This window comes from Microtus pennsylvanicus, chromosome 13 (genome assembly GCF_037038515.1).
Source record: "Microtus pennsylvanicus isolate mMicPen1 chromosome 13, mMicPen1.hap1, whole genome shotgun sequence".
In the NCBI taxonomy this organism is placed as follows: domain Eukaryota; kingdom Metazoa; phylum Chordata; class Mammalia; order Rodentia; family Cricetidae; genus Microtus; species Microtus pennsylvanicus.
The window spans coordinates 41,361,036-41,387,315 of NC_134591.1; positions in this window are offsets into that span (position 1 = coordinate 41,361,036).

The window sequence follows — 26,280 nt, forward strand, 5'->3', positions numbered from 1 at the left end:
AATGAATTTTGATTGCTGGACCTTGGAGTTTTATTCAGGGATGAGTTAATAGCCAAAAAAGGAAATAGACTTTGGGGGCTATCATTGGGAATGTTATCTAATAGTTCAATAAGGACAGGGAAGGAGAAAGGGCAAACCTGCCGGTGCCATCTTTGCCATGCTTGGGCCTGCTAGAGAGCCCTTCAGTCCCTACTAATTGAGAAATTCTGCTACTGTCTCTCTTGTGTGGTGGTATGTTTAAGCAGAGAGGAATGCTAGGATAAAGGGAGAGCTGGGATAAACTCTGGGTATGGGGATCAGATAAAAGAATTTGTTCCCCCACAAAAGTCCAAGAGCAGTAGGCGCCAATTAAAGGGGAAAATCAGTGATAATACTACAAGCGAACATTTGTTTTAAGATGTCTATGTGCTTGAATTACATGAAGGGCTTTAGAAGTGGTAGGTACTACCATGGCATCATTTTGTGTATAAAGAAACTGAACCTTGGAGAGATGAAAGGTCTTTTAGGGACAAATAGACTGGTAAGGGCAGAGGGTTAAGTTGTAGTCAGGCCCCATTCCAAAGACTGGGAGCTTAACCCCTCTGGCAATGCCAGGGTGAAACTATTCTACTCTGAATGTATCCTCTTCAAGAGCAGTTGCTTTTCTGAACGCTCATCTGACTTCATTAGCTGCTTGTTAAGCAACTGACGTGGGCCAAAGCCTTCCCAGCAATCTCTCCTTGCTCTCTACCCCATGTGACCCCAGAACAGGGTGTGTGAGGGACACCAACACCACGGCATAGCCATTCCCTGTGGCCTCAAGATCCAGGCCCTGGTTCCACCAGCTGCCACCTTCCCAGCTTCCAGTTCTCCTGGACCAGGGTGGGTCTTGCTGAAAGAAAATACTCATGATGACGATGACAATAGCAACTGAACACATGGCTAGGATGTAGCTCAGTGGAGTAAGTGCTTAGCTTGCGCAAGGCCCTGGGTTCCATCCTCCGCACCAAAAACAGATAAATATTCCTTATCAAAGTACTCAGTTAAATGATGCATAGGAACCTTCTCACTTGCCTTTGAAAATGAGCCCACAAGTGGTCACCACCTAGCTCATGTGTACGCTGAAGTCCAGAAGATGGAATGACTTGTCCTCGATCACAGAGCTGGTGCTCAGCTAGGCCTACTGGACATCAAACCAACATTATACAATGCTATCCATCCAGAGGAAACTCAGACACAACATCTGCACCATCTCCCCTAAGACCTCAAGAGGACAGCACAGGAAGAAGGTGTTTTAGGAAGAGAGGTGCAGGTGGCCCTTGGGTCTAGGTGCATCCATGGGGCCTTGAAAGGGCTCTGAATTTTCAGGAAAGTCCAACGATGAGACCATAAATGGTGGATTTCACTTGGAAAATGGCCTTTTCTTTGAACAGTGGAATAAATGAGAATATGCCCTTTTTTTCCTGCTGAGTTCTCAAGTGAATTATATTAGGGGAAACTTAACACTGTTTTATGCTTTTCCTCATAAACCAGTCAACTAACATTGCACAGGCAAGAATCAACTGACATAATACTGTCATTCGGAATTTATTACCCAACAACCATGATTTTATATTCCATATGCATATTTCTTTGATAAATTTCTAATCAGGTATCATCAACATTCTGTTTCACAGAACAGAGCAGATGCAATCCTAGGCCAAGACCCATTGCTGGCTTTGGACCTAGGTTTCTCTGAATATAGACTTTGTGCTGCTCCTTACCAGGCAAGCTTAGCTCCACGGTTAGAGCCACGGCTTTCATATGCAGCTGAATTTACGTCCAATTGTAGAAGGATGTAGTAGAGAGTGGAAAGAAGTGAACTCTGGACTGTATTTAGATCTTACCCGTGTGACTGAGAAAGTCAGTGTATCACTCTTAGGCTCAGATTCCACAGCAATAAAATGAGGACAGTTATACAAGCATCTAGGTCCCCTGAATTGTCCTGAAGATTGATTGACTTTATGTTGCCTGTCCAGTATGCTGCCTGCAAGCAGTAAGCCATCAATCAAAAGAAGGATTACTAACTGAGAGAAACTGAGTCTAATTAGACAAGCCAATTTTGAACACTAGTCACAAGGAAGAGCCTGTACTAACCCCCAGCACAGCTGTCTGGTAGATCCCCACACCTCTGGCAAAATAGTTGATAATGATTGACGAAGAAAATGGACACATAGTCAGAAAGTGTGCAGGGTAGTAGCAGAAGACAGTCCCCTGCCTCCCCGCATTCCTGGGTTCAGCAGTTGCAGCCCAAGGAGGCGTGACTATCTGAGTGATGGCTGTTGGGAACTGTTGGCTTTTGGCCACAGTTATATTTAGCCAGGAGTGTGTCCGATAAAGGATCAGAGGCAGACTGTAGTGTGCAGTGGTGTTCACACTGCTTAGTGTAGTATTTTGACAGCACCAGACCACAGGAGATTTTGTCACTAAAAGAAAGCTTTTGTTTGTTTATATTCTTCCACATTCCCAATCCTTTGTACAGACATTTCATCACCCAAGATGATTATCTTGAGTTTGCTGTGTTCCCCTGCATTTCTGATTAGCCGCCATGTACTGTGCCTTAAATTTTCTTAGCTCAAATACTATTAAACCTTTTGTGTTTCTCAGGAAGTTAATCTTTGCTTTCTGTTTTGATTCATCTACACTTCACAATTAGTCTTAACATTGCAATTGTCTTATTCTATCTTTCTGTTTGTGTTTCCTATGAGACTGTGAACTGTAGGCAGAGATTGCTCATTTGTTCCTGGTCACCCAGACTCAAATAATCAAACAGAAACTATATTAATTACAACACTGCTTGGTCTATTAGCTTAGGCTTCTTATTAACTAACTCTTCCATCTTAAATTAACCCATTTCTATTAATCTATGTATTGGCATGAGACTGTAGCTTACTAGTAAGGATCTGGCATCTGTCTCCTTTGGCAGCTACATGATGTCTCTCTGATTCTGCCTACTCTTTCTCTCTAAATCTCTTCCAACCTGGCTATATTCTGCCCTGCCATAGGCTGAAGCAGCTTCTTTATTAGCCAATGGTAATAAAACATATTCATAATATAAAGAGGGGTGATGTAGGAGGGTCTTCTATCTATCTGTTGCTTTCATTGGTAAATTATTAAAGAAATCTGCTTGGCCTGATAGGTCAGAACATAGATAGGCGGGGAAGTCAGAACAGAATTGTGGGAGAGAGAAAGCAGAGACAGGCAGACACTATGATTCTCTCACCTAAGACGGACGTAGGTTACCATCTTTCCTGGTAAGCTACCACCTCATGGTGCTACACAAATTATTAGAAATGGGTTAATCGAGATGTGAAAGTTAGCCAATAAGAGGCTAGAACTAATGGGCCAGGCAGTGTTTAAATGAATACAATTTGTGTGTTGTTATTTCAGATGTAAAGCTAGCTGTGTGGAAGCTGGGTAGGACGAAAAGCAGGCCTGCCCACCACTCCTTCTACAGAGGGGAATCCCACATCATCTCTCCTTTTCTGTCTAAATAAAAAGAAAGGTTTTAATTTTAATATAGTAAAATTACATATAACAAAACATGCTCAAACAAGAATTACAGTTACAATATTTAGTCTGTTTGTATCTAGCAATTAATTGTTCATTCCTGGCCACTCAGATCCAAATACTCAAGCAGAAACTATATTAATTACAACACTGCTTGACCTATTAGTTCAGGATTCTTATTAACTAACTCTTACATCCTGGATTAACTCATTTTTATTAATCTGTGTATCGGCACAAGGCTGTGGCTTACTGGTAAGGATTTGGCATCTGTCTCCTTTGGCTGCTATGTGATGTCTCCCTGACTCTACCTACTCTTTGTATCTCTTCCAGCCTGGCTATATTCTGCCCTGCTATAGGCTGAAGCATCTTCTTTATTAACCAATGGTAATAAAACATAGTCATAGTATACAGAGGGGAATCCCACATCATTGTGAACTCCCACCTCTTTTGCCAGGGATCAGAGAATCTCTGGAGCCAACAGCAAGTACTGGACCTCTTACTGCTCACTAATAACTCTGAATGAATGAATGGATGGCTAGACAGACAGCGGCAATATGAGGTGAAGTGATGTACATAGAGAACTTCCCATGTAGTGGGAGTTCTTCTTAACCTATCATGCCCAATTGAAGTTTCTGAGCATAAATGCTATCTTGTTTCTGTATATACTTGGCTTGACTTCTCACAGAACACAGTAGGGACTCAGATACTGATGGAATGAACAAATAAGTATTCAGCCTCCGTCGTGTTTTCTACTGCATAACATGGTTGCATTAGGTTTCACATTTGCATGGTCGCTGTTGCCTGATTCCCTACCTTGTGGGAGACACCAAATCTGTATTAGTCACTGACAAAATCTGCATGATGAAGTCTACAGAACAGTAGGATGGACACAGGGCTGCTAATACAAGGGGAAAAGCGAGGGACTCTATGAACTACAGTTGAGACCTCTAGGAAGTGAATGACGTCCACCTAGGACTCTCCTGTAGGAAGAGACAGACTCCTAGGAGATGATGCAGGGGGAGCTATGGAAAGTCTCAGCATTACCCCTCCAGGCCCTGCAGCCAACCAATCCTCATGTTCAAGTCAGTCTTTCATACAATTTCCCTTTAGAAATCTTCCTATTTCTTTTTTAGAGGGTATAGTATTTTGACAGGACCATGGAGTATCCAGGTTCTTGGTCAAACACTATTCTAGGTGTGTTTATGTGAGTGATTCTGGCTAAGAGTAGTATTTAATATTTGAAGCGATAGACAGAGCAAAGTGAAAGGGCCTTGACCAGTTGGCTCAAGAAGAGAACACAAATCTGAGGAAGGGAATTTTCTTAGGGTTTCTGTGGCTGAGAGCAACTTGGGGAGGAAAGGGTTTCATAGTTTTCATCCATCATCCCAGCAAGTTAGGGCACAAACTAAAGCAGAGGCCACTAAGGAACGCTGCCTACTGGCTAGCTCCTCCTTGCTTGCTCAATTTGATTTTAGTTTCTGTACACACCAGGACCACCATCCCAGGGGTGGCACCACCCACAGTGAGCCGGGCCATTCCACATCAATCATCAATCAAGAAAATACACTGCAGGCCTGCCCACAGGCCAATCTAGTGGGGGTATTTTCTCAATTGAGCTTCCCTCTTCCAAAATGACTCGAGTCTGCTGAGTTGACAGAACACATGCCAGCACAGGCATCCTCCTGCTTGACTGCTGGAACTGGGCATTCTCTCTTTCCAGGCTCAGACTAAAAAATGGACTTTTCTTAGGTCTCAAGTTGCTGTTCACACTGTAACTGACAGCATGGACTCTCTGGGTCCTCTGGTTTTTCAGACTGAACAGGAACCATTGTCTTTTCTGAGGTCCCAGCTTGCTGACTGCAGACTGTGGGACTTCAAAGCCTCCATAATCACATGAGCCCATTCTTTGTAATAAGTCTTCCCCCAATATTTTATCTCTATCTACTCTGTCTGTCTATCATCTATATAATCTATTTATATATCTATACTACCTATAATATATCTATCTCTATATCTATTTACATCTATCATCTATCTAATTTATTTACATCTATCTATCTATCTATCTATCTATCTATCTATCATCTATCTATCTACCTATAATCTATCTCTATATCTATCTTCCTAATCTATCATCTATCTAATCTATTTATATATCTCTTTCTTTCTTTCTTTCTTTCTTTCTTCCTTTCTTTCTTCCTTCCTTCCTTCCTTTCTTTCTTTCTTTCTTTCTTTCTTTCTTTCTTTCTTTCTTTCTTTCTATTTATCTCTATCTGACCTATCTATCTATCTATCATCTATCTATCTATCTATCTATCTACCTACCTACCTACCTACCTATCACCTTTCTACTTCCCATGGGCTTTATTTCCTTAGAAAAGCCTAGTGAACACAGGACATAAGGAGGAAGCATCCTTTTCTTAGTCTGAATCTGGCATAAACTAGGCTGGCTAATCTGTTCCCACTACTACCTGGTTCACTGCAGTGCTCTGGAATGGGAGTGGGTATAATTTCTCAGCTATAGATGAGAAACCGAAGCTCACAGAAGTAAAGCAGCATACCCACAGTCATACAGTCGGCAAGTGGCCGAGCCAGATTAAAAGCTCATTGCGCCTAACTCTATCAAAGTCGTTTCCCCCCACCCAGCCATATCCTCCAGGGCCTATTTCATGTCTTTATTACAGAGTAAAATCTTTGTGGACAGAAACCAAGACTTATTATTATTATTATTACCTTCTCATTCTTAGGTTTTGTGCCTAACCCAGCACCTAGTGCATGAAAATGAGTGAGGGATAGTCTTAGATTATTGCCCGATCTGTGTGTATTGTGAGATTCCCTGCAGGAAGGACTTTGGAGACCACCTAACTCTACTCAGCCTTATTTGACATCCTGATCTCTTGATCGCTCATGCTGTAGTCAATTATGGTATGACTATGAAAGCCTTCAGGCATTGGGGAATATCCTAAAGCATGGCCCCTCAGGTTGGGGAGCACACTGCCTCAGGAAGCATGTCTTAGGGCCCTTTCAGCGCCTTACCTTTCCACAACCACCCACTGCAGCCAGACCTGTTCTTGGGTCAGAGCAGGGAGGAGAGAGGGTGTGAGGTGAAGAAGCCAGGGAGACCCTGACAGACTCAGGGCCTCTGCTGGTTGAACTCTGTCTATAAATAGAAGGAATACTAAACAGAATGTCTTTTTAATATGCACATGGAATTCATTTATTTAATGAAGAATTTTCCTGGAACACAGAGCTTGCCATCAGAGCTGAGCTATTTTGAGTAGGATGTGAAGGAAAAAACTCAGGAGAATTATTTGCTCTTTGGATTTATGCATTTAAAATAGGCTGCAATAAAAAGTAAAAGTATACGAGTAGAAATAAGATCCATGCTTGCCAAGGCCTGGGGGCAAGGCCTGGGGGTAGGGCTAGGAGATTGCTAGGAGAGGGGCACGATGAGGCTTTGGTTATCACGGGGACGTTTTAACTCTAGTGTAGTATTTATTTATATGGTAGAATGTGTTTGCCCAAACTTATGTAACTACTTACCCCAAATAAATGACTCCCACTATTTGTAAGTTGCACCTCAGCAACAATTATACATATAAACAATATATCACAGCATCCCTTTGTGGGAAGAAGGGAGGGACAGGGAATGGATGATGTCAAGTGCTTGCTTCAGTTGAGGTTCTTCTCAATGGCTCCTCTTTGTGCCCGGCTTTCGATAACATCTGCAAAGCACAATGCACCCGAGGTCACAGGCTATTTTCTAAAGTTCCCGGGCAAAAACACCTGCAGGTCTGAAAGTCTGAATTCATTTCCCAAGGTCACACATCAGCTCCCCCTGGACTTCGGGCAGAGGTTTCAGAGTTCCCCAATGGCCTCTCTCCACCTACCTGGAGGTTCCGGGAGAGGGAGGCAGGCATGCAGCCTTGGAGGCAGGCATAACTGAGTTTTTCGTCCTTCAATAAAATGCCGTAGAAGATGGAGAGAGAGCACGAGCAAGGAACTCAGGACAGCGAGGGGTGCACCCACACACGGAGACAATGGGGACGTTCTATCGGGAACTCACCAAGGCCAGCTGGCCCGGGTCTGAAAAAACATGGGATAAAACCGGACTTGCTGAACATAGTGGACAATGAAGACTACTGAGAACTCAAGAACAATGGCCATGGGTTTTTGATCCTACTGCACGTACTGGCTTTGGGGGAGCCTAGGCAGTTTGGATGCTCACCTTACTAGAGCTGGACGGAGGTGGGTGGTCCTTGGACTTCCCACACGACAGGGAACCCTGATTGCTCTTTGGGCTGACGAGGGAGGGGGAGGGAAATGGGAGGCGGTGGTGGGGAGGAGGCAGAAATCTTTAAAAAATAAATAAATTAAAAAAAATAAAATGCCATTGAGCACATCCATGCTCTCTCTCCAAAATGTTCCTCCATTCTGTATTCTTTGGATGTTTCAGACCACATCTGGGAGAAGGTCTTAATAAGCTGCTAATGGCCCTTAGCAGCTTTATTTGACTCCCCTAGACCTCCCCTTTTATCAAATGTGCTCGGCTTTGAGAAGCCCTCAGAATCCTGAAGAAGGTGGGTTGTGTGCTGTCCAGGACCTGCCATCGTTCCTGGATCCTTTTCCCATGGCCGATGCCATTAATCAATCACGATGCTACGTGAACCCTGACTTGACCTCACAGTCCTTCCTAACACAGCCTTCTGGGCAGTAATTACAAACAGACTGGAGTTGGCACTGAGATCAGAAGCCCAATGGCTATTCTGACTACGATGCTAGGCTTGACCCAGGTGTTTTTGTAAATCGAGGGTGAAATCTTATCCTTTCTATGCAGTGAGCCTCGAACTCTGGGAAGGGTTAATGTCTGGATGAAAAGGCTGAAGTAGAATGAACATGGGTTAGACAATTGCAGCTGGATAGGGATACAGCTCTTGTATTAATTTCATTCCCAACACTCACCTTCTTTGTTTGTCGTACAGATGATAACAACAGCTGTCTGACAATGTTGCGGTGCAGCTAAAATCCAGTGAAGAGTCATGCAGGAAGCAGAGGCTCTGTAGGTCCTCGGCTCTGCACCACAAACCTTCATGTGCGTTATTTTGTTCAGTCCTACAAAAAAATGAGCCCAAGAAACTTTTCAGTAAACATTATATAGAAAATGATCAGTTTGGTTAAGAGTAAAACTGAGTGTTAAATTCAGATCTGATTCAGCTCATGGCTTTAATCTCAAGGTACGTGGTGTCTTGTTCCAGGCATGGGACCAACAGTATTTGGGATAGCTCATCCTTTATCACAAGTCTGCAGAGACTGGCAAAGGACTCTGGCCAGGAAAGAGGTCACTCACAAGCCTGGTGGAGGCACTAAACAGATGTGAGCAGCTGTGTCGACTAGTTTTGTGTCGGCTTGTCAGAAGCTAGCATCATCTGAGAGGCGGGCACCTCAATTAAGAAAATGCCTCCATGAGATCAACTTGTAGGCAAGCCTGGAAGGCCTTTGCTTCATTAGTGAGGAAGGGCCCAGTCCGTTGTGGGTGAAGCCAACCCTAGGCTGTTAGTCCTGGGTTCCGTAGGAAAGCAGGCTGAGCAAGCAGGAAGGAGCAAGCCAGTAAATAGCACTCCTCCATGACCTCTGCATTGGCTCCTTTCTCCAAGTTCCTGCCCTGTTTGAGTTCCTATCCTGACTTCCTTTAATGATGAACACAGTGACTAGGAAGCATAAGCCAAATAAGCCCTTTCCTCCACAAGTTGCTTTTGGTTATGGTGTTTCATCATTGCAATAGAAACCCTAATGAGGACAGGTGCCTAGTGTCAGGGTGATATGGGAGTGAACAGCAGGTCCCAGAATCATCAGGCACCTGTGTTAAGCAGGGTCTTCTGGGACCTGATAGTCTATATGGGAACTCTGTGTAACATAGAAAAAACATAGTACTCCCTCTGGGATGATATAACTCAGAAGAATTAAGACTAAAGAGTGTTTGGACAAAGCAATAATGGGGCCTTTTCCTCTGGGAGGAGAAATTCCTAGAGCCTGGAGTGGGGCTCAGCGAGCATTCAGCCCCTTGGCTGGTGTTCTATAACACAGGACATGTACAACATCAGTGTGACTGTAAGGCCTCACAGGAGGGTAGTGTATTATCTCAAGCACCCTGGGAACAGGCAAAGATGAGTGCCCCAATAGGTCGCTTTGTGAGGTAGATAATACCTCTGGCCTGAGCCAGAACTGGAGTGCAACTCTGAATTGTTCTTCAAGGTAGACTGCTCCTAAGTAGCACTCTGGGCTTTTGTAAAAATGCAGATTACCAGGACTTCTCCCAACTCATCTAACTCAGCAAGCCTGGGGTGAGTGAGTACCTTAATGATCAGAAAAACGTAGGACACGGTGCTCCATCTCACAGTGTTGCTGACTTGTGGGTCTGTCAGCAGCTTGGTTTACATCTGCTGTCCTGGACTGTGTGTCTTTCAAGGACAGAGCATGTCTGATTCAGTTCTCCATCCAAAGCACTTCAAGTCAGGTCTGGCAAGAACATGAAAACAGCCCATCAACAAAGAGCGCGGATGACTTCATGGGGAACATGCAAGACTCGGCTAAAAACGGACTTTTCGCTTGGTATGCTGTGACTGTATCTGCCAGTACAACTAAAGCCATGAAAATTTGCTTTCTTCCACTCCCTTCGCCCCCTCCCTCCTTCCTCATTCTTCCCACTCCCCAAAGACCAGAGCCTCCCATTCTGCAAGATGCCCTCAGACTTATATCTAGAGCTGGCCATACTTCCTTAAGGCCACAACTACTTCACTGTTGGGCTCCCTCTCTGGTTGTGTATAGTTGGGCCTTCCTTTCTCCAATATAAAAGAGGATAATTGCTGAGGTCCTTTTCAATTCTGCCAAGCTAGAATTATCTGCCCAGAACCTGAAATCTCTGGTGAATTCTGTCAGAGGTGAAGGTCTTCGTATTGGCATCTCTTTAGCGTATTGGTTGGCGTCCAGGCAGTGAACAGCTGCAGTCTGGGATTTTCATGAGGTCTGCTGTGTGGGTGGGTCTGTTTCACTTAATGGGCATCCTCCAGCAGACTCTGGGCACCCCCACAAGCATTTCCATAAATCCCTGCTGCCTGACGGTTATGTTGGATGGGAGGCCAGTTGGACGAGGATGCGTGGAGAGAGCAGTGTTCAAAGCCCAGGGTTTGTGCTGAGAGGCCTTCCAAAGGCACCCACCCTCCAGGCTTTGACTTCAAGCTCCATCGGAAAAACACAAGTGTCTGATTCCAAGGGAATGGCTTCTAGTAATAATAATAAAAGAGGGCTTTGAAGGCTTCTTGGAAATCAGTTTCTATTAAATAGTGTTGGGAGAATTTGAGCGCAAGTCAAGCAGAAACGTGGACTGAAATTCTCCCTTTCCATGCTTAGTATTTCAAAAAACATTTTATTTTTAAATGGGAAAATAATGTGTGTGTATGATTAAAGAATGCAAACGATACAGAAGAAGTAGAAAATAAAAAGATGTGTCTAATGTCACCCTCCTTTCTCATTCCTAGTCCCATAAGAACAACTTATTTGTGTGTGTGGTGATTACTCCGAGAGCTTAAAGATGGTTTAAAAAAAACCTTGTTGTGGGCTGGAGAGGCGGGTTATGGGGTAAAAAGCACTGACTGTGGAAGCCTGATAGCCCAGGTTCAAACCCTGCAGCTCTGTACAAATCCAGATGTGGTTAGCATCTGTAATCCTAGCAGTCCTACCCCAAGATGGAGGCAGAGACAGTAGGATGCACCCAGCCTCAAGGGCCAACCATACAGCAGCCAAGAGGTATACAAGAACGCATGCACACACACACTTTTCTTGCAGCAATACTCACATAACTCCAAACTTCCTAGTCTAGCCATTTTTAACCGTGCTGTTCAGTGGCATCAGGATGTTGGCATTGCTGTACAGCCAGCATCTTCCACCCCAGGACTGTTTCACCTTCCCACCTCGCCACCATCACAATTCTGTCTCTGTGAGTGCGACTGTTCAAGACACTACAGGAAAGGAGAATCTTAAAATATTTGTACTTTCATGATTGGCTTTTTGTGCAATTTTGTTTTTGACTTTCTCATTTTAGTAGGTTACTCTCATAGGTCTAGTTTATACGTTTATATGGATAATTTAATCTCTCAATTTTTATCAATTTTTTGTGATGAAGTTTTGGGTAACTGCCTTTCTTCTATAACCTCTTTACTTTCTCCATAGTCCATGTGATTTATTATTACTTTTAGACTTTTTCAGATTTATTTATTTGTATGTATATGGGTGTTTGGTCCTCATGTGTGTCTGTATACTACACAGATGTAACTAGCACCTGAGGAAGACAAAGAGGACTCGGATTCTCTAGGACAGGAGTTACGGATGGTTGTAGCTACCCCATGGGTTCTGGAAATGGAATGGGAGCCCCAGTTGTCTGAAAGAGCAGCAAGTGCTCAACTCACAAGGCATGTCTCTAGCCCCAGATTTATTTTGCTTTATGTATAGGAGGACTTTGCCTGAATGTTTCTATGTGTGTACCATGTGCATGCCTGGTGCTCATAGAGGCCAGAAGAGAGCATCGGATCCTCCAGAAACAGAATTAGAAGTGGTTGTGAGCACATGTAGGAGCTGGTAGCCCAGCCTGGGTCTTCTGCGAGCACGATCATTGTTCTCAGTTGCTGAGCCATCTCCCTGGCACCCTTTGACTGGCACTCGTTCTTTCTACTAAACTCTTGACCCATGCCCTCCACTTGGTGTCTGACAGGCTTCTCAGATGTGTAGAGCGCTCCACACTGACAGCTCTATTCCCTTTGGCCGTCTCCATCTGTTCCCCCACAGACTTCTCCACTCAGCTAACTGCAACCTCCATCAGGTCTCAAACCGTGTACTTCTCTAGCCCTTGATGTCTCCCTCAGCATCACACCCAAATGGAAGGAAACTCCAGTTGGCTCTCCTTCAGACCGCATCCAGATGTTGACCAGTGCTTGCCAACTTGCTTCCCTCCAAATCCACATCACCTTCAAGTGGATTACTGGAGGCTTCCATCGCCTCAAAGCCTTCTCCTTGCCCTCCTGCAGAGAAGTCACAAAATAATGGTCCAATTCATTCTTTCAAATCAGCCAGCCAGTCACTCAATCAAATCAGCTTTCTACCTGCCCCAGGCAAAAGGTTAAAGGGCTTCAGATGCCCAGGAGGCTTTATACCAGTTTCAATCCTTAGTCTGCACAGGATCTGCTTCGGGATCTTGCTGGAGCCTGACCCTGGGGCTTCTAATTCATTGGTTAGAGTACCACTTTCCTCTCCAGACCCACATCCCCACCTCACCCTGGGCCTGCTCCCATCCCCTGCTCTCTGGCTTCCTGCTCCAGCCTTCCCACCCCTTATTGCATGCCATCCCTCTTGCTTTTCCTGTTCTCTGCACTTTTCTCCAAGACCTAAGATTTCCAAGACTCACTTCTGCCTCTTCAACAACCTGCCCATATTGATTTCTCCAGAGGTTTTCTCTCTTCCTCTACTTTAAAGAAGCAACTCTTCGCTCTGCTCTTAGGTCCGTTTGGGCCAATCACCCAATAAATAGAGTTTTACTCAGATAGTCACGTGCCCTCATATATGTGTTCCTTATTCCTACATTCCTATTACGATGGCACAGTTAAATATCAAGACAGAAGCCTATGGGCTGCAAAATCTAAGACACATGCTCTCTGTGTCCTCGCCACAGCAACAGTGTTCTGGTCTCTGCTGTGTAGCACTGGTCACCACCTCATTTACTAGGTAAGGAAAGCGCTCGTTTCCCTGTAGTCTGCTTTGCGCCGTGAGAGTGTTAAGACTCTGGGATTAAAAGGGCTGTGGTTAATTTGTTCATTTCATATTCCCAGTACCTGCCAGGATGCCAAGCACAGCCTCTAATTAATATTTGCTACATGAATGACTCTGCGTGAAAATATTCATATTTAAATTTCATTCTGTCACTTGTTTAGACAGATTCTTTTTGTCTTCTCAGAAGACTCCACTGAACTATGTTTTCCTCCTTCCCGTCTTCTCTGATGGTCAACATGTGTATCCCATTGTCAGTGTTGATAGTTCTTACGTTCTGCACCTAACTGTTAATAAATACTAATTGTACTATCTATAAGTTAATTCAGAAGATGACCAAACACCCATAAGGAGATATCTAAGATATTTTAATTGGGCAGCAGTATTTCCTGTAGACACTAGGCTTGTGATTGAACATAGGGAGAAGTGGTGATTCCAAGTATGGCTCGCAAAGGGAAATGGCCCTTCAATCAGCAGCCAGTAGGTTCGTCTTTCTCATCCATTTTCTACCAACTGCTTAGAGATGTATGCATTTAGGCTATGACTTTTGTATATAGCTTCTAAGTTCTCTCCGAGTTCCTAATGCTTAACCTCTTAAAAATACACGGAGCTGTGGCTTCAGTCAATATTTAAGGTCACCAAACCTCTCAACCCTGGAAGTTCTGCAATAGGAATTACTTCGTCCTTTAGGATGTTCTCACTGGTTTTCCAAAGTTTTCTCTTCTGATCTTAGCAGGGGTCCTGCGGGATGCTTTGATTGGCAGCCGACCTCCACTCACGTTTTGTTTCTGGATGACGTTCCTTGTATCCGGGATGTTTCTCTTCCCTAGCATCTGCCGTCCTTTTGCTAGCCCGCAGCCTCCAGTAATTGCTTTCAGAAGAGGGTCGTCGGACTTCACTGTCTAGCCGCTTGTCATTGCTGTAATGTATCACTGCTGAATGAGCAGCCTGGGACAGCACAGGTTTCTTATCTTCCAGGTCTGAAGGTAAGATGTCCCACACAGGCTAAAGTAGGGGCAGTGGCCCAGCTGGCTCCTTTCCCAGTGGCTCTTAGGCAAGTCTCTGCTATGTCTTCCGGCTTCTGGAGATTGTTCACAGTCCTTGGGTAAAGGTCTCACTCCTGCACCTTCAAATTCAGCATTCATGCCACTCTGTTCGCTTGCAGGAACACCCTCTAATCACAAAGGGGAAACTGGCCATTTTCTTTTAAAAATGTATTTTATATTTTTAATGAACTAAATCTGTATATATTTGTGCTGCGTAGCATACATTGAAATGTGTATGCAATATTGAAGGTCTAAATCAAGCGATTTACATTCATATTAAGGTTTCTCATTCTTAGTGATATCCAGCATGGCCTCCAAGGAAGGACCTGACTAGTGTGTTGAAGGGATAAAGAAAAAGAGAGACACACAGCCAAAAAGCTGGGATAAGTATATTCTGGGCTCTCTGTTGGAGAAGCTGCAGCATCCCGGAATCTCAGCGTGTTTATTACATAAACTGGACAGAGCTGAAGAGAGATGCAGGGCTGCTGCAAACAGCTAAACAAGGAGGCGGGGTTTGTGGTATACAGCTGGATCAAGGAGCCAGGTTTAGCTAATTTTGATGGAGCAGTCTCTGTAGGGAGCAGTCTTCAGGCCTTAAGCATCCACGGGTAGAAAGCTCTGGTGGACACTTGATGCACACCCTGTCAGCAACCACATTTAGTTCAGAAGAAGACTTCGCCATGACTCTGAGCCTTACCCCGGGGAAAGCCTTTGCTATTCTTCTTTGGGCCTGAGTCTCTGGGGTTCTTGATATGGCCAGCTCATGTCAACAACACACATTGACTAAGGACTTAATTCACCAAGGGCCTCCATCTACAAAGTTTGCATGTACCCTAAAGAGGATGTTCTGAAATCAAGGTGTGGACACTTTGGGTGGGGCACTGTATGAGGGTATCATTCTTATGCCTATCACACAGTTTCTTTTCATTTTTTCTTGAGTTCCAGAATTTCTTAGCTTTCCACTGCTCATAGAAGTTCAGACTCAACACCACTCACTCAGGGGACTTTGCTCCACTGTCATTGGGAGCCAAGGTCCGAGTGCTGCCTGAGTTTTACCTGTACAGATCCATGCAGTGCCATGTCCCCTGGGCACTTTCAGGACCGCCTCCTTGAAACCACACCAGAGTATGTCTGAGACTCTTGCTTTGTTTGCTTGTGTCTGACATGAGGCACATTGAGGTGGCCCCTCCAGCCTACACAAGCCCACCTCTATTTAGGGTATTTCTTCCTTTTTTTTTCTTTTCAACTGTATTTACATCCCTGAGATCTTCACAAACTTCTGCATCTATTTGTTTTTTTATATCTGAAGCTCTCCTCAGAGCACTAGTGAACCTTCTGACTGTATTCTCCATTTAGGTTAGCTTAGTTTTCTCATCCTTTCCTTCCCTTCACCTTTAAAGAAGAGAGTGTTTTTATTAACTCTTTGAGAACTTCATGCAAAGTGTGTTGATTATAGTCATCCCAGCTCCTCCTAACATCCCTTCTTCCCACCCCCACCCCCAGCGTTGTGTCCCCTTTAAAAAAATAACCCACGGAGGCCAATTCATACTTTCCATAAGCATGGGTGTGAGGCCATGCCCTGGAACAAGGCTGACCTACCAGTAGCCCCAGGGTCCTCCATGCTGGCCTATTGTCTGGTTTGGTCTTGTACAGGTCTTATACAGGCAGCCACTGTTGCTGTGAGCTTATGCATGCCATAGTCTGGTCATGCCATAAAGATACTGCCCTCCCTGACCTCTGGGTCTTCCTTCTCCCTCTTCTGTGGTGGTTCCTGAGCCTTGTGGGATGTATGTGCGTGGTATAGATGTGTCATGTGTGGCTGAGCACACCACCAATACTTACTCTTGGCACCGAATCAGTGGTGAGCTTCTGCCTTAACCACTGTCCGCTGCATATAGAAACTTCTCCGATGAGCCCTGGTGGATGCACTAATCTACAGGTATAGAAATACACATGTGGGGTTGATTTAGCACTATGTCTTCTTAATTAAATAATAGTACGTTCCTGGGGCCTGTGAGTTCCCAGACATGGGATCTTGAGGAGGTTTCTAGTACCATACATGTGTTTGCTCCTGTGCAGCAGGCCTTAAGTCCAATAAAAAAAAGGAGTTGATTACCTCTTTAACATTCGTGCCGTTATTGTATCCATGGCTTATCTTGGCCACACTAGTCGTTATTGTAGTTTGTAGTTCACAAGGTTCAAAGTTGTGTGAGACGGTTGAAGGCGTGTCCTCTACACCTGCCAGGTGCCTACAGAGCCCCTTTCAGTGCTATGAAAGCTAGTTAGTACTCCCATCTGCTCTTCCTACGTGTCATTTGTCTTATTTTCTATTGTCATGACAAAGTACTGTAACCAAGGCAACTTATAAGTGAAAGCATTTAACTTGAGAGTTTGTGGTTCCAGAAGGTTAGAGTCATGAAAGAGAGTGTGACAACGTGCAGGTTGTCCCAGGGCTGGGGCATTAGCTAAGAGCTTGCATCTGATCTACAAGCACCAGAGAGAGGGAGAAGGAAAGGGAGAGGGAAGGAGAGAGAGAGAGAGAAAGAGAGAGAGAGCTAACTTTGTATGGTGTGGTCTTTTGAAGCCTCAAAGCCTACCCCCAGTGAAACACGTCCTCCAACAAGGCCACACTTCCGAATCTTTCCCAAACAATTCAAGTTATTGCAGTTGGAAGATTCAAATATCTGGCTTGTGGAGACCATTCTCACTCAAACCACCACACCATGAGATTTTCTTGCCTTAATGTTCCAGGCTACTTACTTGTTTTCTCCCACGACCCAGGCATTATTTGTCTCTTCTATTGATTGTTTAAAAAAATGTCTACAAATATAGGTTATACTCCCAAAGATGCTTGACTATTTGTTTTTCAAAGAAGCAGTAACCTCTTGAATTTCTCAGAGGTGACTGATCAAATAGAATTTGAAAATTCTACCCATGCTTGCTTATTTCTCTCCCTTCTTAACCTTTGTTATTACTCTTCATTGGCTTTCTTATGTGTGTTTTTCTTTCTCCTCAGTTTTCCTTAAATGTTGACCAAATTTTACTCTTATTAATGACTCTTGTGCAATAAGCATAGGTAACAGGTATGGCTTCCTTGGTAACCAAAAAGACTGATTTTCCCAACAAGCCCGTTCTCCAGATGGGAGAGCTGCTTAGGGAGATTTATGTGGGGGAATGGGTCTTACTGAATGCTAAGTTTGTCTTAGCTATGAATGGGGGAGCATACTAGTTTGCTTGCATGCCCAGGTTCTTCAGTGAGTAGACCTTTGGCATGGGAGACTGTGGCACCTTTTCCTCTGGATCCAAGTATCTGTTCTCGATTTCCATCTGTGGATTCACCTTGAACTCTGTCTCTGTCCTCAGCTGCCACACAGATTGGGCCTCCCCAGTCTGGCCTTGATTCCCTCTCTATGGCCACCTTGAGCCTTCTGTAGCAGCCCATCCAGAGGTTTTCCCAGACCACCAGTCCAGCGAGTGAAACTGTTGACATGCTCGCCCTGTTCTATTAATTAACACTTGAGTTCTCCTGCTCTACCCGTATCTCAGCAATACCATTTGCTTTGCACTCTCCAGGAATCTATGACTCTCTAGTGTTCGGAGACAACTCTCTTTCCTAAAAATGAAAGCTTCCAAGATTTATGTAGTCTGTTTTGAGATCTTATAGGAATTTCGGATGCCCTGTCTGCCACCTCAACAACCCTGAAATTCTGGGTCTAAATCTAATTCAAATCTAAAGGAAATTTGTATCTACTGTGTTTGGAAGCTTGTCTCTCCCGGTCCTGCCCATCCATGTCAGTAGGGACCGCTCCTTAGGACTCCAGTAGAAGCATCTTACGCACTGTCTCCTGTCCTGCTGTGTAATCTCCGTTCCCCAGTCTTTGAGCTGTGCCTGTAGTAGATGCATTGTGACTACTCTGGACTATGAATCCGTGCATGCCCACTCGGAGACCACGGGAATCCAAGGTGATCTGATGCAACTCTAGCTTTCTGGGAATTAAAACATAGTGATGAAAGCAGACACGCACAAGATATTTCTAGAAGGGTGTAAGCAGAGTGAGTACAGATGGGGAAAGTCACCCTAATGGCAGATTATTTTATGTCAGCCCCGAAGGGCAAACAGGGGCTCTCAGGAAATACCAGGCATATAAGAGCGTTCTAGAAAGGAAGGACAGTCATAGAAGCAGAATGCCCGGAGAAAGGAAGTGGGCAGAACACACTCAGAGTGCCAGCAGCCTAGTTAAACACTTCACAATTCATTCTGAGATGAAGCCCTGGAAGGTTCAACCACTGCGTGCTGGATCCTCCAGGCAGTCTACAGATTTTGACTGTGCTGGAGAGGGAAAGGTCTTACGATCTGGGACATGAGTACAGTGTTCTAAGGTATAATCAGGAAGGTTCAATAGGAGTAAAAGCTGCGAGGAAGAGACCGTGTCATGGTGGTATTATTTTTTTTTATCTTTATTTTTTGTGAAGGTAACACAAGGTAGAGTTGTCTGGGAAGAGAACCCAGTGGAGAGAATGCCTTCATCGGACTGCCTGTAGGCAACTCTGGAGGACATCTTCTTGACTACTGATTGATATGGGAGGGACCAGCCCTCTGTAAATGGTGCCATCTCTGGCCAGTTGGTTCCGGGTAATTGAAGAAAGCAGGCAGAACAAGCCATGGAGAGCAAGCCAGCAAGAAGCACTCTCCCATGGTTTCTTCTTCAGTTACCCTCAGATGGACTGTGTTGTGAAGGTGTGAGCCAGGTTAGCCTTTTCCTTCCGTCTCTGTCTTTGGTTATGGTGTTTCTTGCAGTAATAGAATACACTCTAGAACAGAAATACTTAATAAATACTGAAAAGATAGGACAGACTATGGCGACTGCTTGATGGGAAGGAAAAAGAAAGTTTGCCGAGGGCCCTTTCAGTGCTGGGGCTTTAGAATCTAAAAGGACATGAGCAAAACGTGTGCAGTTTCAGGGAGCCATTGATACCAGCTTCCTTCTCAGGAAATCACTGGGAAGAGAATGTTCTGGAAAGATGCATGAGGTCAGCTTCTTGTCGTGTTTGGATTAATTTTTAAAAATTGGATTAGCATCCAACTGAAATGAATGTCAGCCGTTAGGAATGCATCTTTGGATCTGAGTGATTTTGATAGGAACCAAATGTGATCATCTTGTAGCTTTTATTTATGCAGAACCATCTTAACTTTAACTCTTAGGAGCCCTCCAGAGTAAGGCACGCGCCTCACTTGCTTTGTCTTTGTGTTTTTCTGGTCTCTGCTTCAGTTATTGCCTCAACTTCCTGCAGGAACTGTTCCTGTTCCTAACTTAATTGGGGCTTTGTAAACACACACACACACACACACACAGAGGAATAAAGTGGGATACACCCCCGCCTATCCTGAGTACCTTTTCTGTGTTAGGCATGTCCCACTAACGTTACTTGCTGCCTAGACTCTACTATCAGGGTAAGAATCTTCACCTCTTTTTGAAAGGCTTAGAAGTTAGTTTCCAAAGGGGTCTCTAACATTAAACAGAAGCTGTGGGTTCAAATCTAGACCCATACGATGTATTGAGTGCCTTCTACATATGACCTGACACTATACCTTGTCATTTCACTGAACTCCCTAAGCAAAGCCTTAGATGGCATAAACAAAAGCCTTAGCAAGATGAAGCAATGCCCATGAAGTGCTCACTAGAGATACCTACAGTTCTTTTCCTTTTTTATTTGCTTCATTATATTTGTAGAAGATGTTAAGAAGTTTATGATGACATTAGAGAATGTCAGCTCTATAGGATGTTATTTGGATAAAGAAGGAGAAGCCTTTTAAGCTCAGGAGCAAAGACCCCTGTTTACCTGAGGCCCTGTGAAAGTGACCACAGGAAGGTAGACACCAACCAAGGCTCTTTACTATATGTTGTATATAACCGTTATATTAAACCACCAGTTTGGTTGGATGACTATTCCTGCTTCCCAAATGGCTAATCCGAACTTCAAAAGAGATGATTATAAAGGCCTCTAGCTGGGTCTGCCTGTCCCAGGGCCATGGTTTTTCAGGACAGGGCTGACACTTGAAGAACAGCTCTTTGGAAGCGGGCTCTGCCATTGGTATTTCACTTGGCCCATAGCGTTTCCCCGGGTAGGTGGTGAATAACTGCCCTTTGATGAAATTTACAGCTGAATCTAAATCGAGTCCTCAGTAAACACTAGCAACATAAAAACAGTGATATAAATGATCCTAAATGAGGGAGGTTAGAAGTGCAGACAGGAAATAACATGATGAGCCTGATTACCACACGGGAAATTCTGGATTAAAACATCTGGGCAGGCCGCCGTGAAACAGGCTCTAACATAAGCCCCTTTTCAGAAGCCCCAAACTCTGCAGCGGGGCAGGAATGGCCACTGCAACCAATTCCTCCATGGACAGATGAGGAGGTTCAGGCCAGGGCAGGAAATTATCTAAGGCCACAGTCAAATTACAGCAGGGCTGGATAAAACCCATGTCTCCTGCCTACCAATTGATGTCGTCTTTCATTATAGCTCATGGGTTTGGGAATCAAAGGGACTCAAGTCTAACTTCACCATGGAGATGCTGGCCTGTCTGGGTATACTTATCCTGTGTGGCAGCCAGTTTTCTTATCTGGAGAAGTGGCAAATGAATACCTGTTCTATTTTGGAAAATTGTTGCCATCAGGATCAGCAGACGGCATGTGGGGGTTCAGGAAAGATCGAGCTCCTTAGTCAGTAAGAGCAGAGGAACGCCTTGCCTCCTGCCGCGATGGCTCAGGTCACGGATACCCATAATTCCATGCGTGAATACATGCTGCTGGCTCCTGGAGGAAGATCAGCAGTGGATGTAATGGGGTTGGCTGGAAGGATGCAGTTGCGTTTGACATTGTTTTCAAATCCACGGACCACAGATAAACAAAAGAGGACCTACTACAAGAAAGGTAGACTTTCTGTCACCGACACGGATCAGACCACAAAGGATTCGGGAGGGAGGAGCAGAGTGATGTCACTTTCCACTGAGGCCAACTGGGAAGGGACTCTGAATGAAACAGGACAAGATCTGGGAAGAGTCCTTCTCCGAAGAGAGACTAGGGAATCATTTCTGCATTGAGAGTTGTCTAATGTGGAAATGGGCCACACTTAACTTGTTCATGTGACAAGATGCTTATATGAAGCATTGGCTAAGACGACCATAATTTACAGAAGAGACAGCTTCCAAATGATTCTTTAGTTCTTGGGTCCTATATCCACATCCAGAAGCTAAAATATTGGAGATTGATTGAGAGATAAAAGTACAACTGAGAATTTGTGGGCTGGTGACATGGCTCAGTGGGTAAAGGTTCTGGCTGCCAAACCTGATGACCTGAGCTTGATTCCAGGACCCATATGGTGGAAGGAGAAAACTCTTTCTTACACACACACACACACACACACACACACACACACACGCACACACGCACACACACGTACGCGCACACACACATGTGCGCGCACATACAAATGTAATAAATCGTTTTCCAAAACAGGACTTGTCTAGGCTGTGTTGCTGAGGTGAGGAGTAGTTAGCATCCCTCCCTAGAGGGGAGGATGTGGGATCAGGTCAGGCCCTCATTTCTTCAAAACAAGAGTAAGGGTTTCCATGGAGCCAGAGGTTCATCTGGGCCTCTGAAGTGGGCTGCCATAGTGGACTGGCTCTGACCCTGCCTGGGTGGACAGCCAGCAGATGGAGCCTGGCTGTGTGACAGCAGAAAAGGAGAGGCACAGCATTTGTGACAAATGGCAGAATTTCTTTCTCTTTTAAGGAAGAAGGTAACTCATTGTGTATATATTCACATGATTATATATATATATACACACATAATATATATGTATTATTCAGTCATATATATTTCTTTATCCATGTATTTGTTGAATAGAGTCTCAAATAAGGCCAGATTCAATATTTTATTTATTTATTTATTTATATTTCTAATGTGTGCATGTGTGTATGTGTCTGTCTTTGTGGGTATGTGCACGTGAGTGCTGGTTCCCAGAAGAAAGGCAGAGAGAACTGGATCCCCTGGATCTAGAGGTACAGGCAGTAGTAAGCCACTCTATGTATATGCTGGTACCTGAACTCAGATCCCCTGCAAAAGAAGTATGTTCTCTTAAGCACTGAGCCCCTAGATTCAACATCTTGGCTATCACAAAGAAAGCTGTAATAAACCTAGAAGTGATCAACATAACGCTTCCTCTCCCTATGTCCTGGTTTGGAACTTCTATTGAATTATTTCCATAGGGCTTTCCACAATTAACGGCTAAGATAATTTAGATAATTTATATTCTCATTGAGTTGCCTGTTCTTTTGTTACAATCCATGAGTCTCTGCCGTGGTTTAGATACAGTTAAAGCATGTTCCTCAAAGTTTTGTAAGTTGGAAGCTTGGTCTTGGTGTGAAGTTGTGGTGGCTGATAGAACCTCCAAGAGGTGAGACTTAATGAGAGGCCCTTAGGTCATTGGGAGCTGATGAGGTGGTTTCCATGAGTTAGCTGCATGGAAACGCATGGGCATCCTCTCCTTTTGTGTTAGCATGATATCTTCTAGTGTTACCATGCTATCTCTACCCCATGCATTCCTGCTATAATGCCATTCACCAAGGCCCAACAACTAGTAAGGCCCTTGTTGAAGCCAGTGCCATGTTGTTTTTTTGACTTTCTTCCTTTTAAATTGGGAGTTATATAAATGCATTTTCTTTATAAATACCCACTCTCTAGTGTTTTATTAAAGTAGTGGAAAACAGAATAATATGGAAAATTGGTACCAAGACGCGGGCCGACACTAAGAATGAACACCTGGAGATGTGTCAGTGGCTTTGGCAGTGGGTAACAGACATAGATTGGAAGAATGTGGAGGATGAAGCTAGGAAGTGCCTGGACTACTATAAGCAGATTGTGATGGCAAATCTGGGGTAGGCTCAGAAGACAAGAAGACCAGAGAAAAGCGGACATATCTCGGGGGTTATTGCTGAGAAGACCAGGACATTGATGAAGCTGAGAAATATTCTACTTGGAAGGTAGAGGTAAGGCCATCACTGCAAAGAATTTGACTGAACTGTGCTCATACGCTAGGGCTACATTTAGAAGTGATAAACTGGAGAGCTGGAGAGATAGTTCAGAGGTTGGGAGCATTTCTTGCTCTTGCAGAGGACCCGGGTTCAGTTCTCGGCGACCACAAGGTGGTTCACAACCGTCATAACTCCAGCTCCAGGAATTGGATGCCCTGTTCTGACCTTTAGGGGCATGCGGTGCACATACATGCAGTCAAAACACTCATGCGTGTACAATTAAAAATAGAAAGAAATAACAGAAGTGATAAGGGAGAGAGTGGTAGAGGACACATCCAAACAACACGACACGGGGCTGCTGTGTGACTACTTTTGATTGTAGATCGTAGCATTTATAGCAAGGGCATGGCCCAAGTTTGGAATGTATAATTGGGAAGGAAGCACAGCAGAAAGCTCTGCTATACTTATAGCCTGACCGGGAGAGAAAAAGGATGTACAGGTTTGCAGTAACAAATACTTGCTAGGGGAGATTATCATGGATATAAGAAGCATCTTTACGTGAATTTCAGATTATGAACTATGAATAAAAAAGAAGAGCCTAAGTCCTAGATTCTTTAACTACTTTTGAAATCCGTAATTCTGTTTGTATGACTTGATTTTCAAGGACTAAGAACGAGGACCATGATATTCATGAAATGTTGTATATGAAGGCTGGGGAGATGGCTCAGCAGCTAGCCCTTGCTGTACAAGCAGCAGGTTTAACAACAGGAGTCTAGGTCCCCAGAAGCCACATTAAAGCAGAATGGGCATGGTGACCCATGGGTGATTCTTGCTTGGAAGGTAGCAAGAGGAAACCCTGGAATAAGATAAGACTGCACTAGTGTTGTCAGAGAACTGGATTAAATGGAAAGAAGGAGGTAGAAACGAATTAAGAAAGACCGCAGACGTCAGCCTTGGGCCTTCACACACAAGCTCCCACACACGTTTGCACCGTACACAAGCAACAGGAACACAAGCACCCCACACAAGGAAAAGACAAAACATTACGAAGTTTCTAGAAAAGGTATCTTAAATTAGTCTTCCTTCCTTCCTTCCTTCCTTCCTTCCTTCCTTCCTTCCTTCCTTCCTTCCTTCCTTCCTTCCTTCCCTCCCTCCCTCCCTCCCTCCCTCCCTCCCTCCCCCCTTCCTTCCTTCCTTCCTTCCTTCCTTCCTTCCTTCCTTCCTTCCTTCCTTCCTTCATTCCATCTTTCCTTCTCCCTCTCCCCCCTCTTTCTTTTCCCCTTGTGAACAAAGAACTCAGATATGTAATCATGTTGAGGGTTGCTGAAATAAAGCAGTATTATCTGAGCGGTGATGCCAAGAACTTGGGGCTTGGCGTCAGATGTGTGTTTGTCTGTCGTATACCATCTGACACCCTTTGGATGCCAACGGACTTTCAGGACTGCCTCTCATTTCCATTTAATTAGGCTAACAAGACGCCCAAGCCCATCTTGAAGCAGGTATGTCTTTTTCTTATCAATGTCCTTAACATCTGTGAGAGCATTTGGCTGCCAGCAATGCTGGTGATAGAAATCACAAAAGACAGCTTTCTCTGAAAGCTTTAGATGCACTAATTTACTTAACCCTTAAAGCACCGCTGTGCGGTAGGCACGCTCAAGTTTTAATAAGTACCTGGGATTATACAAGCCATGGCTCTTTATGCCATTTCACTGAGGCCTTTGAGGAAGCTATCAAATTTTACAGATTTGGAAACAAAGGCTCAGATAAGTTACATAATTTAGTAACTTTTTGGCAATGGTTCCCAACTATGGAGCGGCAAAGTGCCGATCATAGTTAAACTCAGGAGTCTCTAAAGCCCTGATGTTCCATGTCTGGCTAGGAAGGGAGGAATGGAGAAAAGAATGAAAAGGTCTTTGTGAGCTAGTTTTAGGGCTCCAGGGTGAGCCAACTAGGGGGTTAAAATGTCAGAAGGGCTGGAGTCTCTCAGCTGTCTACTGGAGCACTGAGTACCATTTAAATGCTTCTTATCTGGGCCTTCAAAGCAGATGTCCCCAAGTACCTTTGTTACAAGGAAAAGGCCAGCAGTGACTGCTAAGAACAGTTAAGAACAATAAGAATACTTAATTATTTTCCAAGAAATCCAAGAGGACAGGCGGAGGGCTAAAGGAAGACACAACGCCTATGAACTCTGTCACTATGATCGCAGTGCTCAGCTCACAGTTTGGGTTCTTTACCGGAGAACTAGAATGTTAGCACTGTGCAGGGGGTGGGGATGGGAGGGAGAATACAGGTTTGGAGCTTAGGTAGCAGCATGTATAGTCAAACTATATATATATATATATATATATATATATACACATACATACTGTGGACAGTGTCTCATGTAGGTGACATTGACCCCAAACAGATGCAGGTGGGCTTGAACATCTGAGCCTCCTGCCTTCCTGAGCCTCCTGCCTTCATACGTCATGAGCTGGGATTATAAGTATACACTAGTAAGTCTCTCTGTTACCATAAGAAATAACTGAAAAACTGTTTTGAAAAGAGGAATAATTCCTTTTTTCTTTTTGTTTTTAGACATTGTAGCACAACTAATAAAAACCCAGAGTCAGATATTGGGGTTCAACTTGAAGATCAGAAAAGCAAAGCAGCCAAACCAGTAGAGAGCTCTTACCTCTATGAAATCTTCAGGCTCAAAGAGAGCGAGTTCCTGTCTCATCTCACCTTATCTTCCTCTCTAGTGCTGGGATTAAAGGCGTGCACCACCACTGCCTGGCCTCTATGGCCAGCTAGTGTAGCTGCTGGGATTAAAGGTGTGTGCACCACTGCCTGGCCTGTATGGCTGACTAGTGTGGC